Below are 16,301 nucleotides of genomic sequence, written 5' to 3'. Positions count from 1 at the left end.
ATTCCATTCCATGCTTTATTGCAAATTCCCAAATGTGCTTTATGTAAATATAGAACCAGACTGTCAGCCAGATAGATTAGATAGATAGATAGATAGATAGATAGATATATAGATAGATAGATAGATAGATAGATAGATAGATAGATAGATAGATAGATAGATAGATAGATAGATAGATAGATAGATAGATAGATAGATAGATAGATAGATAGATAGATAGATAGATAGATAGATAGATAGATAGATAGATAGATAGATAGATAGATAGATAGATAGATAGATAGATAGATAGATAGATAGATAGATAGATAGATAGATAGATAGATAGATAGATAGATAGATAGATAGATAGATAGATAGATAGATAGATAGATAGATAGATAGATAGATAGATAGATAGATAGATAGATAGATAGATAGATAGATAGATAGATAGATAGATAGATAGATAGATAGAATGATTGACACCGTTTCACTTTATAATGGAGTGGAATGGAGCAGAATGTTTATTTTTATTTTTTACTGGTTGAATGGCTATTTTTACCCTGTAGGCACCTGCAACTTACCACAGGTGAGTTAAATCACCAGTAAATGAGAATAATTGCCTCCAACCAGATGGATCAGGGAGCGTGTCGTCAGGCATAAAGGTCCCTAGATCCAGCAGTTGTAGAGACATGTCAGTCCGGTTCATTGCGCCCAGTGCATGGTGATTAGAGAGGAATGTGGACTGGTCATTCACACATAGAGAAATAGGGAATGCTCTTTTGCTCCTTCAATTGGACATTGTTTAGGGACTCTTTTGTCCTTTTAGATTTGGGGGTCCCTTTCAGACCAGGCCACAGAGACCATGTGTGCAAGCAGGCCACAGCGGGTCCTCAAACAGCTGTGAGGGAATCAAGCTGTACCTCTGTTTTAAGACGGGTTTCATTTTAGACAATCTATTACAGGTGTTTATCCCACGGAATTAGCTGCATAGCAGGATCATTCAGGCCTCTATGTCTGCTGTCAGCATTTTTTGCTATCAGAGCATTTCTGGGTCTGAAGCACATCAGCATAGCTAGCTGAACCCATTACAATATTTTGTTTCAGACCCTACACTATCGAATCTGACTGAATTCAGCCCATACAGGCTAATGACTAAAATGTTAAATGTAGAGAGAGGCAGACCATAGTAAGCCTTTCCAGTATTCTCCCAAGCAGGTCTACAATGCACAAACTGTGCCCCCCCCCATTGTGTTATTTACAAGGTCAAGGTTAGAGGGTCAGTGTCGCGGGCTTAGTTCAATTGGAATGCTCTTTTTGATAACAGATTACTGACTTCGTGATGGCTTGATGTGTCGTGTCATTTTTATGAAGGACGGGTTATAATATGGAGACAAGCAGGTGGATTTGAGGCCAAACACGGCACAATTGAAGCAATAGATATCGAACACAGTGGCAAAGGGGATTTGCATAACCTGGTCTGAAGCTGATAGGATAGAGAAAGCCACTTTTGGTCTTCAGAGTCTGACGGATCATTTTAGTGATTTATGCAGGAAATTGTATTTGCGAAGCAAGGAAGATAATTTAATAAACCAGGGCCTCAAGAACCGGGGGCTCGTTGGTGAAAAATGATACTCCTCCTTGTCGAAGGGGATGTGAGATAACAAAGTCCAATATTTACTTAACGTGCAGATTTGTGCGTCTTCTATTTCCTACTCATACTTACCATTATTTTATACAGACTTTTCTGAAATGGACAAACATATTATATGCCGCCTCGCTCGCACACGCTTTTTCAGTTCTGCCCACAAATGTTCTATAGGATTGAGGTCAGGGCTTTGTGATGGCCACTCCAATACCTTGACTTTGTTGTCCTTAAGCCATTTTGCCACAACTTTGGAAGTATGCTTGGGGTCATTGTCCATGTGGAAGACCCATTTGCGACCAAGCTTTAACTTCCCGACTGATGTCTTGAGATGTTGCTTCAATATATCCACATCATTTTCCTTCCTCATGATGCCATCTATGTTGTGAAGTGCACCAGTCCCTCCTGCAGCAAAGCACCCCCACAGCATGATGCTGCCACCAACGTGCTTCACTGTTGGGATGGTGTTCTTCTGCTTGCAAGCGACCCCCTTTTTCCTCCAAACATGACGATGGTCATTATGGCCAAACAGTTATATTTTTGTTTCATCAGACCAGAGGACATTTCTCCAAAAAGTACGATCTTTGTCCCCATGTGCAGTTGCAAACCGTATTCTGGCTTTTTTATGGTGGTTTTGGAGCAGTGGCTTCTTCCTTGCTGAGCGGCCTTTCAGGTTATGTCGATATAGGACTCATTTTAATGTGGATATAGATACTTTGGTACCTGTTTCCTCCAGCATCTTCACAAGGTCCTTTACTGTTGTTCTGGGATTGATTTGCACTTTTCGCACCAAAGTATGTTCATCTCTAGGAGACAGAACGCATCTCCTTCCTGAGCGGTATGACGGCTGCGTGGTCCCATGGTGTTTATACATGCGTACTATTGTTTGTACAGATGAACGTGGTACCTTCAGGCATTTGGAAATTGCTCCCAAGGATGAACCAGACTTGTGGAGGTCTACGATTTTCTTTCTGAGGTCTTGGCTGATTTCTTTTGATTTTCCCATGATGTCAAGCAAAGAGGCACAAAAGAGTTTATTTATTTATTTCACCTTTATTTAACCAGGTAAGCCAGTTGAGAAGGTAGGCCTTGAAATACAGCCACAGGTACACATCCAATTGACTCAAATTATGTCAATTAGCCTATCAGAAGCTTCTAAAGCCATGACATAATTTTCTCAAATTTTCTCAAATTTTCCAAGTTGTTTAAAGGCACTGTCAACTTAGTGTATGTAAACATCTGACCCACTGGAATTATGATACAGTGAATTATAAGGGAAATAATCTGTCTGTAAACAATTGTTGGAAAAATGACTTGTGTCATGCACAAAGTAGATGTCCTAACCGACTTGCCAAAACTATAGTTTGTTAACAAGAAATTTGTGGAGTGGTTGAAAAACGAGTTTTAATGACTCCAACCTAAGTGTATGTAAACTTCCGACTTCAACTGTACATACACATACATACATACATGCATACACATATAAATACATACATATACACATACATATAGACATACATACATACATACATACATACATATAAATACATATACATACATATACATGTAAAAAAAATCCTTTATTACTTTCCAACCCCACCACCCCTCCCCTAATTGGAGTAAACTAGTGAACAACAACGCTTAGGCCTCTACTTCCAGCTGATACATACTATATACATTTTATGGACACAGTCTATTTTACAATAGTTATATTTTGTTTGTTTTTACTCCTGAACTTCCTCTACCCTCAACATCTCCTATCATTTTCATGATGTCCATCCGGTTTGCTTCTATGTGACATATCTTTCAAATTGTGCTCTTTCACAAAAGTTCTTAACCTATAACATATATACTTATTATGGACACAGTATGTTTTACATTCGTTATCTTGTTGTTATTAGTTGTTATTAGTCCCAACCTTCAGCTCCAAACTGTGTCTAAACTTTTGACTGGTACTGTATATTCCGCACGCACTGTAAAATGACAACAACAGACGCATCACTGGACACAAGCTTAATTGTTCTAAGGGGGTTGACTGCAGCTAAAATGGTGCTGTATAGCAGAATGAAAAGGGCCAATCTGTTATTGAATAAAGTCGAGTAAGTTAGCCCTGGCTCATTATACATCACATGTACGACCCTTAGTGGTATCTCTATCCAGCAATCACTATATACCCAGTAAGTAGAGGGAATACACATCATAGCGCATAGTGAAGTATAGCGACAGATCTAACGTATCCAAAGCGAACGTATAGGGCTTTGTATATATGGAGAGTGCTGTTGGGCCATGTTAACATTGCTTGTGAGTGCGTGTGAAGGGCCTTACTGATACTTGTGTCCAGTAGTTATTGTATGCCCAGAATACAACAGCACTAGTGCCCCGAGAATAGTGGTGGAGCTGATGTATCCAAAGAGAATACATGTACAGGGCTCTACAGATATCATATGGGGAGCGAGTGGGGCCCAGTTAATGTTGCATGTAAGAGAGAGCGAGAGAGGCTGTCCTGTGCTGTACTGGGCCTGCTGCTCTCTGTCTCTCTTTGCTCTCACTCACTCGCTCTCTGCTCTCTCTCTCTCTCTCTGCTCTCTCTCTCTCTCTCTCTCTCTCTCTCTCTCTCTCTCTCTCTCTCTCTCTCTCTCTCTCTCTCTCTCTCTCTCTCTCCCTCTCTCTCTCGTTCTCTTTCTCTCTACCTCTCTCTCTCTGCAGTGGTCTGTTAATGTTTAAAGGCAGGAGGCCCGGGGGACTCTAAATCCCTGGGACACAAAGAGCCTCTGTGTGCTGCCGAGGTCACATCTGCCCGATGACTCTGGAGCATAGGAGCCCCACAACCACCACTAACACCGCCACCGTCCATCAGCAAGGCCCTGCGTGGCTGAAACTGCATGGCCCACTTTCATAATGAACGCTACTGTGGCTTCCATAGTGGCTTGATGGACGTGATAGTGGTGATAGTGTGTGAGATTTCTGCTTGCGTCGTCAGTCGTATTAAACTCGCTGTCACGTACATACATTATCTCTGAGATGTTTTGGAGAAATATGACATTGTAATATAAAGAGACTGGGGAATAGGGTCTAGGATAGGGTGAGAGTGCAGTGTGAGATTAGGAAGTTAAATTATAAAATGTGTATTTTAATCATGATGTTGCCTAGATATGATAGACTATAAAGGATGGGTGCCATTACAATGGCATGCTAACAGGGAATGGGGCCACTGGAGAAGATTATCATAATGAAATTATTACATTTCTTGACTGACTCGATTGGTCTTATCTGCTCCCGAAAGGTACTCTACCTATTTACCCATGAAATACTGGCGCAGGGGTTTAGCTACCGCTAACATTTGCCTTGACGTGATTCCTTCCAATAAGAGATGTTTACACAGTGGCCACATTTGGGCGCCTCTCTTTAAATGAAGGTCTTTCAAGGTGAATAGAGAGCTTTAGAGGAGCGTGAACCTTGTTATTTTGATTAAAACACCAAAAAAACAGGAACGGGTCTCTGTCGCTACCTCATTTGTCAGGTCCCCACTGAGAGAGGGAATATTGTGCCAGCTTGATGTTGTGCAGGAGTGATTAGCATTGCTATTGACTGAGTAAACAGTGATTAAAAATATATGCCTCTAATGAGCACGGGAGCACCAATCAGATAGTGTGAAGGCTAGCTGCCGACGTGTTATAAATCACTAGGTCTGACTGGGGGCTATGATGGTGGACTGGATCTAGGTGGACTCGATTTGCAGATATCAATAAAACCTTTGTTTTGTTTACCACAGCAAATTAAATGAGCCAGTTAAGTGTGTATGTACAGTGCCTTCGGAGAGTATTCAGACCCCTTTACTTTTTCCACATTTTGTTAAGTTACAGCTATATTCTAAAATTTATTAAATTGTGTTTTTTCCTCGTCAATCTACACACAATACCTCATAATAACAAAGCAAAAACAGGCTTGTTTAAATTTTTGCAAATTTATAAAAAAAAAAAAACTGAAATACTACATTTACATAAGTATTCAGACCCTTTACTCAGTACTTTGTTGAAGCACCTTTGGCAGCAATTACAGCCTTGAGTCTTTTTGGGTATGACGCTACAAGCTTGGGGAGTTTCTCCCATTCTTCTCTGCAGATCCTCTCAAGCTCTCAAGGACATTGTCTTGGCTGTGTGCTTAGGGTCGTTGTTCTGTTGGAAGGTGAACCTTCGCCCCAGTCTGAGGTCCTTAGCGCTCTGGAGCAGGGTTGGATGGGGAGCGTCGCTGCACAGCTATTTTCAGGTCTCTCCAGAGATGTTCGATCAGGTTCAAGTCCGGGCTCTGGCTGGGCCACCCAAGGACATTCAGAGACTTGTCTCGAAGCCACTCCTGTGTTGTCTTGGCTGTGTGCTTAGGGTCGTTGTCCTGTTGGAAGGTGAACCTTCGCCCCAGTCTGAGGTCCTGAGCGCTCTGGAGCAGGGTTGGATGGGAGCGTTGCTGCACAGCTATTTTCAGGTCTCTCCAGAGATGTTCGATCGGGTTCAAGTCCGGGCTCTGGCTGGGCCATTTAAGGACATTCAGAGACTTGTCTCGAAGCCACTCCTGCGTTGTCTTGGCTGTGTGCTTAGGGTCATTGTCCTGTTGGAAGGTGAACCTTCGCCCCCAGTCTGAGGTCCTGAGCGCTCTGGAGAAGGTTTTAATCAAGGATCTCTCTGTACATTGCTCCATTCATCTTTGCCTCGATCCTGACTTGTCTCCCAGTCCCTGCCGCTGAAAAACATCCCCAGAGCATGATGCTGCCACCATCATGCTTCACCATAGGGATGGGGCCAGGTTTCCTCCAGACGTGACGCTTGGCATTCAGGCCAAAGAGTTCAATCTTGTTCTCATCAGACCAGATAATCTTGTTTTTGGCAAACTCCAAGCTGGCTGTCATGTGCCTTTTACTGAGGAGCGGCTTCCGTCTGGCCCCTCTACCATAAAGGCCTAATTGGTGGAGTGCTGCAGAGATGGTTGTCCTTCTGGAAGGTTCTCCCATCTCCACAGAGGAACTCTAGAGCTCTGTCAGTGTGACAATCGGGTTCTTGGTCACCTCCTTGACCAAGGCCCTTCTCCCCCGATTGCTCAGTTTGGCCGGGTGGCCAGCTATAAGAATGATGGAGGCCACTGTGTTCTTGGGGACCTTCAATGCTGCTGAAATGTTTTGGTACCCTCCCCAGATCTGTGCCTTGACACAATCCAGTATTGGACCTCTATGGACAATTCCTTCGACCTCATGGCTTGGTTTTTGCTGTGGGACCTTGTATAGAATGGTGTGTGCCTTTCCAAATGATGTCCAATCAATTGAATTTACCACAGGTGGACTCCAATCAAGTTGTAGAAACATCTCAAGGATGATCAATGGAAACAGGATGCACTTGAGCTCAATTTCGAGTCTCATAGCAAAGGGTCTGAATACTTATGTAAATAAGGTATTTCTGTTTTTAGTTTTTAATACATTTGCAAAAATGTCTAAAAACCTGTTTTCGCTTTGTTATTATGGGGTATTGTGTGTAGATTGCTGAGGATTTCTTTTTTATATCCATTTTAGAATAAGGCTGTAACATATCAAAATGTGGAAAAAGTCAAGGGGTCTGTGATTCCGTGTGACCCTGAAGGACCCTATTGGCTGTCTTGGCACTTGGATATCATCAAGGCAAACTTGAATTCTCAAAGATTACAGAGGGAGAGAGAGTGACCCAGATGCGGAGCGAGTCCGATGACCCATCAAACGGACCCAATATAATCAGCCAAAGGGGACAGTGTTGTTAACGTTATACATCTAATGTTTCTAAATAGGCTTTCTGGGCTGTGACATGTTTGGAGCAACAAACTGTATTTTTATGTAACCAGCTGTAAACATTCCATCATCGTTTCACCATGTGGGCATCCATCCACAGACTGGGGATCGAGGTCACCCCCTCCACCCTTTCCACCCTCTTTGCTCTTGTTTACCACTGAGAATAAAACTTTCTGGAACACATTAAGAGGAGGGTCTAAGAGAGAGGACGGTAGGGCCCCTTTCAGGCGATGACAATGACAGGGTCATGAGGTCAGGGAGTTTGATACCGTCCCATTCAAAGCTTAATTGCTGGTAGAGAGGCTAGAAGGCCGACTGTGCATCTCTGTGAAAGGAGGGGAGCCATTACGCTAGGAAAGGTAATTTATGACGGGCTGCGGGATGAGGTTACAGAGGAAAGAGGTAACCTCCCCATACCAGAAGCATGCCTGGACACTCTCAGCATGCGTCTCAAATAACACCCTATTCCCTGTACAGTGCACTACTTTTGAACAGAGCCCTGTTCAAAAGTAGAGCACTATATAGGGAATAGGGTGCCATTTGAGAGTTCAACAACTTGGGAGGTGGAACCTACATGACTCTGCCCTCCTCTCAAAGAGGAGGCTAACATTAGGGGGACAGTGGCCACAGCACTTCCAAATCTGTTCATCAGGGTGCTGTTAGAGCGGGATATCAATCTTAATGAACCTGCCAGTCGAGTGTCGTTTCAACTTTAGACTGCAGCGATTGATAAGCATACCAATTGAGCCAGACAATACCTGGGGTAATAACCTGGACAAAGAGGAGCAACAAAAGGGTGGAGTGAGTGGAGATATCTGAATGCAATGGGTGGATTGTCTCTATAATGTGTGTCTGTGTGTGGGGGGGTGGTGGTGGTGGGGTGTGTGTGTATGTATGTGGGGGACAGGGGGTGGAGTGTGTGTGTGTGTGTGTGTGTGTGTGAGTGTGTGTGTGTGTGTGTGTATGTGTGTGTGTGTGTGTGTGTGTGTGTGTGTGTGTGTGTGTGTGTGTGTGTGTGTGTGTGTGTGTGTGTGTGTGTGTGTGTGTGTGTGTGTGTGTGTGTGTGTGTGTGTGTGTGTGTGTGTGTGTGTGTGTGTGTGTAAGAGGAAAAGAGATAGAGGATGTGTGTGTGCATTGCCACTAAATGTCTACATTACATGCATATACAGTATAAGAATTGTGGCATCCAAATAACTTAATGATGTGCTTTATTTATGTAATCACATGTACACGTGTTCACTGGAACCGTTTCAAGTACCCGATCCCCCGAGCGGGGTATGACACAACACACACTTACACATATACATACATATGAGTCTGTAGTCGTCTACAACGGGCCTGCTGAGATAGACATACAATGCTGTGCTCCATTGTCCCTGTCATGACAGTGAAACGACGCAACGACGAGCGCTTGCAGTGTGTTAATTTATCATGCCTGTGACTTACACACATTAGCGACATTACTGGTGCATTTATTTAGCGAAGTTCAACTTGGAGTGAAACAGAGCATATGAGCGGAGTGGAGCGGGAGCGAGCGTGGAGCGTGAGCGGACGGATTTTGAACAGAGCGCAGAGCGGCATTTTTAAAAGGACGGAGCGTCGCCCTATGTCCCGCTCCAATTTCGCTCGCTCACACCACGAGTCTGAAGCATGCTCAAGCCTGACCCAGAATCCATCTGTTTAATTTAATGTGTCGTCCATGAATTTGTATTTTATAGAGCGAGAGGAGCAGCAGCAGCAACAAGAGAAAAGGGTTGAGGAATTCAAAAGTTTATTCACTGCACACAAAGGCCCAACCATAACAAGGGAGAGAAAAAGAGAGCTGGATGTAGCATTTTTTAAAATGATTTTCATGGACTATGAACCGCTGAGTAAAGGAGAACGCGAAGGGATGCAACACTTCGCCAGCGCAGCTCAACCGGGCTACACCCCCCCCAAGAAACTATGATAAATCAGTACTTTACTTTGTCAAATTTACATCTGAGGTGCCCCATTCACATGCTTCAGCTGGCGATCAAAAACGCCTTTAACGAGCACGACAACATTAATAGGCTGTTAGTGAAAGTCGGGCACCTGGTGAAAAGTGCACGCAAGAGCACAGAGGAAACCGACCAATTAGGTGTCCGCCCCACAAATGCTGCGCCATTCGATGGAGCAGCCAGCTGCGGATGATTCAGTCGTTCATCCGGTTGTTCCAAAAATACCCGTTATGGCAAAACAAACTCAAGTCTAATGTTGCTAACATCACCCTGAATCAAGTACGGCAGCTGACGCACCTTGTCAGTGTGCTGACACCACTAGCAGATCTCACAGACAAAATGCAGAAGGAGCTGGGGAACCTGGGGATGATCCTCCCTGCTGTCACAGAAATCAAATCCCTGCTCACCGATTACACTCACGCTGCACTTCCAATGGGCATCGCTGCTTTTGCAGAAACATTGGCAAACAACGTGTCAATTCGCTATGGAATATACTATACTGATTAACATCTCATTTTAGCGTCAGTGTTAGATCCCCCGTTTCAAGACAGAATGGATAATCCGAGATGAGTCTGTATGCAACAAATTCGGGGAGATAAAGTAAGGCTGTGGTTTAAGCTAAAAGTGAAATACATGCAGATTTTGTTCCTTTTTTGGAGTGAGCGGGGGGCGATTTGAGTGGAGCGCGATGCAAACTGCGTTGAGCGCTGAGCGATAATGAGTGGACTGGCCTGATGTGGCTTTGAGCGGGGGGAGCGGAGGGGTGAACAGCTCCGTGAGCGAGGAGCTGAGATTCTCACCGCTCCACTCCGCTCATATGCTCTGGAGTGAAATGAAAGATGCTAACCACAAACGTATTCATCGGGTGGGTGGTGGGGCGAGTTGGGGAGGGAGGGGTGGTCTGGGGGTTTCCATATTTACTTACTTGTGTAAGAAGAGACACGTGGTCCATATTTGATGTTGGCCTCAAATAATTTTGTTTGCAAAAATAACTGGCGTGTGGGCTGCGTTATGTTGATGTAATGCTATCTATCCTAGCAGAGTTATTCTGTCCTTATCATACTTACATCAATGTTAGAACTCATTAGCACACCTGAAGCTCTTAATGGACATGTTATTGCAAGACTTTGCTTTCAAATAGCTGTCAGGCCACAAATCATTTACATTAGAAGCATATTTTCACTATTGTGAGTGGTCCATTTGAAGGAAATGAGAGAACGTATTTTACATGGCTCATTGTAAAGCAAAGAATGAGTCACACTCGACAAATAGAAAGAGTCATACATGTGGTTTATAGACACGGGAATGTGATGATGCTTGGCTTCCAATGAGGCTCTTGTTGCAGGTGGGATTTTGAATGATAGTTCTATTCACTTACAGTGGCTCTGCAATGGCTTAAAAATCTAATTAAACATAGTGTGTGACCTGTGATTTAGGGTGTATCTTATGTTGGCGTGACACAGGTCAACATCCTATAGTAATCCTACCCTGAATTTCTATAGGTTACAGATGGAAAGCTACAACCTTTAGATTCCGTTTGTACTACTGTCTGAGGGGGATAAAGGGTTGACATTGTAATTAGACTACAGAACCAAAGATTTAAAAGCAGATACATTACAGCCTTAAGAGTTGCTCAATGTCCCACAGCTTCTATGAGTTCTGTCTTTGTCTGGACAAATGGCTGGGCGGCCATCTTGTATTGGATCTTTCTAGCTGTAGGCTAGAGCCATGTTACATTTGAATTGGTAAAGCCATGTTACATTTGAATTGGTAGAGCCATGTTACATTTGAATTGGTAGAGCCATGTTGCATTTGAATTGCAAGAGCCATGTTGCATTTGAATTGCTAGAGCCATGTTGCATTTAAATTGCTAGAGCCATGTTGCATTTTAATTCCTCTTGTTTTTAAGAATCAGACCTCATCACCATCAATAGAAATAGCCTTTGGATAATAACATTTTATCATGGGCGCTGCATGTGTTTCGACATCCTATAGCACATCCGGTAACGATTTACTTTGACTACATATCCATAACCCATTAATTACACATCTATAAGCATTTCATGATCGTGTTATAACAGGTCCCAACCATATTATTAAAGGTTAATGAAATATATCCAAAGCATATCTATAGTGCATTTATTTCATGCTATGCAAGATCTCATATTTATGTATCTTAATAGATGCATTATTACAATGACAGCATAGTGTCATCATTAAAGATGTTCTCAAAAGTGTACTTCTGCCATACCACATTTGCACATTTAAAATAATAGAAATAGCTATTAAGAAGCCAGAAGAATGATGGGCTGTCAACAGGAAGTGATGTCACACTGACCTTTCACCTTTGATCTGCAGTCAAAACAGAGAGGAAGAGGCAAAGTGAGAGGTTTCACTCTTGACAAGATCTGTTCAAAATAAGACTTATGCATTTCTATGGGCTTATTTTGGACCTAAGCTTGTCGCCTGCCTTCCCGCCTTTGGGACAATGACTCCCGTTGTTAGGGCGGAGACATGAGCATCTCATCATTATATACAGATCTCTGGTCAAAACAAAAGCAACTGGTTTCTGTCTCTGAAAGGGTCGATAGCATAAATGTAACCACATGTAACATTTGCGGGGTGTGACGTAATATGGAGGACCCGGCAAGCCAGCCTATTGCATTTAACGTAAACTCAAATGTATAACTTCAAATTAGACCAAATCGTTTGCACTCATGACTACTGGTTTCAATTACGTTTTCATCCAACTTACAAGCAAATACTTTATGAATGTATTGTTACAAGCTTGCAAGGTTGCTTGCCAACTAGTCTGCTAAAGTTAGCCTTGCTAGCCTGCTAATGTTAGCACTGTGTGAGTTAGCCAGTTGCTATCAACACCTAGCTCACAGCTACATTAAAATAAATTTAAAGTTTAGACAATACATAACACAATCTAACCAGTTATCAAATATTGTTACCAGGATATGCAGTTACCTTAGCCAGCAAGCCAGTCAGCTAAAGTTAGTTATTTTAGCCTGATAGCTAGCTTAGCCTAGCCACCTAACTAGCCTAGTTAGTCAACCACCATGGTCGACATAGCTAAGTAGTAAGCCAGAGAACAACTAGTCTAGCACAGGCAGGAACCCACAGAACACAACAATGAAAAAATACATCATATATAAAGTAGAGAGAGCGGAGACTTACCGATTGACGGCTGAGATAGCTACCAAAGTCAAAGGAGAGCTAAGGAGAGGCCTTCAGAGGGAGAGACAATTTAATCCGATAGCGATATAGTGAGGTCAAGCTACATTGAATTTACCCGGTTTATCTCCATCACTGCTGACAGTCGCGATGTACCTGTAGGTCAGTAGGAAATAGAGGTTGCAGGCTTTACATTCATGCTCGGCACAGCACCTGATTTTCAGTCAGTCTCATTCCGAATCCTGCCTTCCATTGGCCATCGAAGTCCTCCGGGATGAAATGAACACTGCGTACAATAGACGTGCGCATGGTTCCCATGCTCCAATCCGCTCGCTTCAACCCACCAAACTGGTCCTACTTCAAAGCTAGCTTCTCGTTTTTGGGCCACAAATGAGTCGCAACACCATCCTTCTGGGTATTACTGCACTATGTGGGTATTGCTGCACTAGCTACAAACGACGGAAAACTACTACAACACTCGCTCGCTCGACTAAAACGCACAGGAAAAGAGGAGATTAAGTTGTTCGTATAAATGTATATGGTTTCTTCTTCGTGGATGTACATAGCAGCTCACCAGCGCCCGTGTGGCTCAGTTAGTAGAGCATAGCACTTGCAACGCCAGGGTTGTGTGTTCGATTCCTATGGGGGACCAGTACAAGCAAAATATGAAAATGTATGTACCTACCACTGTATGTCGCTCTGGATAAGAGTGTCTGCTAACTGACTCAAATGTAACACTTGGAATCTAACTACATGCTAGTAACTAACATTAGCCAGCTGGAACTAGCTAGGTAGCACCGGTTCTCCATATGATGTTGAGAAATAGTGCATAGTTGGTGGTTCCAATGCTTTGACTATTAATCGTTGTTAAATCAATTTTTGTTTTTAAATCAAATTGAAAAATGTCAACGGTAGGATTCTTCAGCGATGTCCTCAGCAATTGTTTTCTGTGCTAGCTAGCTAAATAAAATGTTAGCTACTTCCTTTAACATTCTGTGTTGTGTCCTTATTCTTGTTGATAAGTGAGTTTATAAATGCTTTATAAATGCTTTATAAATGCTTTTTGAATGGGGAAATAGAAATTACTGCATAGAATTCATACATAGACCTTTAATGTTGATGTTAAAGATCAGAGTGGCAAACTGCACAGTTAATTACCATGAAGTGCTTAGCTATAAATGCTTTATGAATGGGAAAATAGATTTGACTTTTCTTTGACTGCATAGAATCCATACATAGACCCTTCATGTGTGCGTTATAGACCAGTATGACCAAATTATTTGTGATGTGGAGGAGGGCAGTTAATGAGTTACGAAAGAGTTATGATATGACCCTCAACTACAAGATTTGATCTGTAAACTTTACCCTGAGGATTCAACCCTGTGGGGATCTTCATGCACCATTGACCTCAGTGAGAAGAAGAAGAAGAAGAAGAAGAAGAAGAAGAAGAAGAAGAAGAAGAAGAAGAAGAAGAAGAAGAAGAAGAAGAAGAAGAAGAAGAAGAAGAAGAAGAAGAAGAAGAAGAAGAAGAAGAAGAAGAAGAAGAAGAAGAAGAAGAAGGTAAGTCACAGGCCTATACCGGCCGGTGGGGGAAATGGGGCTGGTACAGACTATATCAGCATAATTTTCAAAACATGGTTTGGCCTTTTGGCATATTCACTAACACTGGTATGGCAGAAGCACTTTTGAGAACAGCCATAATGATGACACTATGCTGTCATTGTAATAATGCATCTATTAAGATACCTAAATATGATCTCTTAAATAGCATGTCATGAATGTGATATAGACATGCTATGGATATATTTCTTGAACCTTTAAAATGTGTTTGGGACCTGTTATAACACATTCATGAAATGCTTATAGATGTGTAATAACTGCGTTATGGATATGTAGTCATATTCAATCGTTACCAGACATCCTGTAAGCTGAGGCTGAGCACAGGCCTGTCTGTGGTGCTAGCAATAATTCAGGGTAGCTCTTATCTGAGCCATCAGCTCAGACTGTAATTCAAGAAGCAACAGTGTTGGAGGGCCTCCTTTTTTATGCGCAAGCCATTATTGGGGCGGTGAGATAGTAGCTTTTAGTGCAAAGAGGGCAGACAAGCCAGGCATGGATGGGTTCGCCCAAGTGTTTTACAAAATAATGTGCACCAGTTGGCGAGCCAGCCGACCAGGATAGAGGCCCTAGCTGATTCACATGTTGTTCCCCCTCTCTCCTGACGTCCGCCCTGTGATAGGAGGCCCGTTGTGCTGGGCATAGAGTGCCATGATGTTATCCCTCTGGTAATTACCACCATTAAAGCTAATCCTGGTCCAATTCAGGCCCCTTTTGTTTAGGCCTTTATCTCCTCAACGCTAGAGAGTTTCTCCTTTCAGAGCGCCACACAAAGACACATTTTTTTGAGTTGGTAATTATCTACTATATCCTCTCTTCTGGGAATAGGGTGGAAAACCTACTCGAGATGGACAGGAGTTTCTCTCTCTATTCTTAGTGATCCAATTGACATTTTAGTCATTTAGCAGACGCTCTTATCCAGAGCGACTTACAATTAGTGAGTGCATACATTTTTCATACTGGCCCCCCGTGTCTCTCTCTCTCTGTCTGTTTGACTGTTGCTCTCTCTCTCTCTCTCTCTCTCTCTCTCTCTCTCTCTCTCTCTCTCTCTCTCTCTCTCTCTCTCTCTCTCCCTGTCTTGTTAGGGCTATACCAAAATGATAATTGTGAAATTTTGCGGTGGATGTTATTGAGAAATTAACGAGATTGAGCGTGGATTTATCAATCTGTGACAATACGTGATAAATGTAATTATATTCAATACTTATTAGCATGATGGCAATGCTGCACTCTAATTTTCCACTGTAATTGCGGCTTCTATTTTTGTGAGGTGTTAGCCACTATTAATCACAATTAACCACTATTTATGATGATTTAGTAAATATAGCACACAAATTCACATTCAATCCCATTTCCTGTGAACTATCTCAAAGCAGATCTGTCTCTTATCAAAGTAATAAGGACCACTGTTACATATAGAGAAAGTACTGGGTGCCGAACATGTTCAAATGCGTTTTCACCCCAAATGTATTAATCGACATCGTTGTTATCATTTTCAATTTGTTAGTTTAAATGATGATACTCCTATTCCATTCCGACCGATAGACCTCTGTTGTCATCACAAGAATATCCTTCAGCTGGATATGTTATGTTCGTTAGGTACAATGATACCACAATGATAAGGGTGCTACGTGTTGATGCATGGTATGTTCCATTAAATCAATGGAAGATTTGTGACACCGTGTCTTGGACATCGTCCTAATGCTGGCCACACGCTCCTACACTGGGAAGTCGATCACTGAGATCTATCACTGAGATCTGTCACTGAGCTTTATCCCTGAGATCTATCACTGAGGTCTATCCCTGAGATCTATCACTGAGGTCTATCACTGAGGTCTATCACTGAGATCTATCACTGAGGTCTATCACTGAGGTCTATCACTGAGGGCTATCACTGAGATCTATCATTGAGATCAATCACTGAGATCTATCACTGAGATATATCACTGAGGTCTATCACTGAGGGCTATCACTGAGGTCTATCACTGAGGTCTATCACTGAGGGCTATCACTGAGATCTATCATTGAGATCAATCACTGAGATCTATCACTGAGATATATCACTGAGGTCTATCTCTGAGATCTATCACTG

This window comes from Coregonus clupeaformis, chromosome 25, assembly GCF_020615455.1.
Source record: "Coregonus clupeaformis isolate EN_2021a chromosome 25, ASM2061545v1, whole genome shotgun sequence".
In the NCBI taxonomy this organism is placed as follows: domain Eukaryota; kingdom Metazoa; phylum Chordata; class Actinopteri; order Salmoniformes; family Salmonidae; genus Coregonus; species Coregonus clupeaformis.
Note: the sequence above shows the minus strand (reverse complement) of the source record.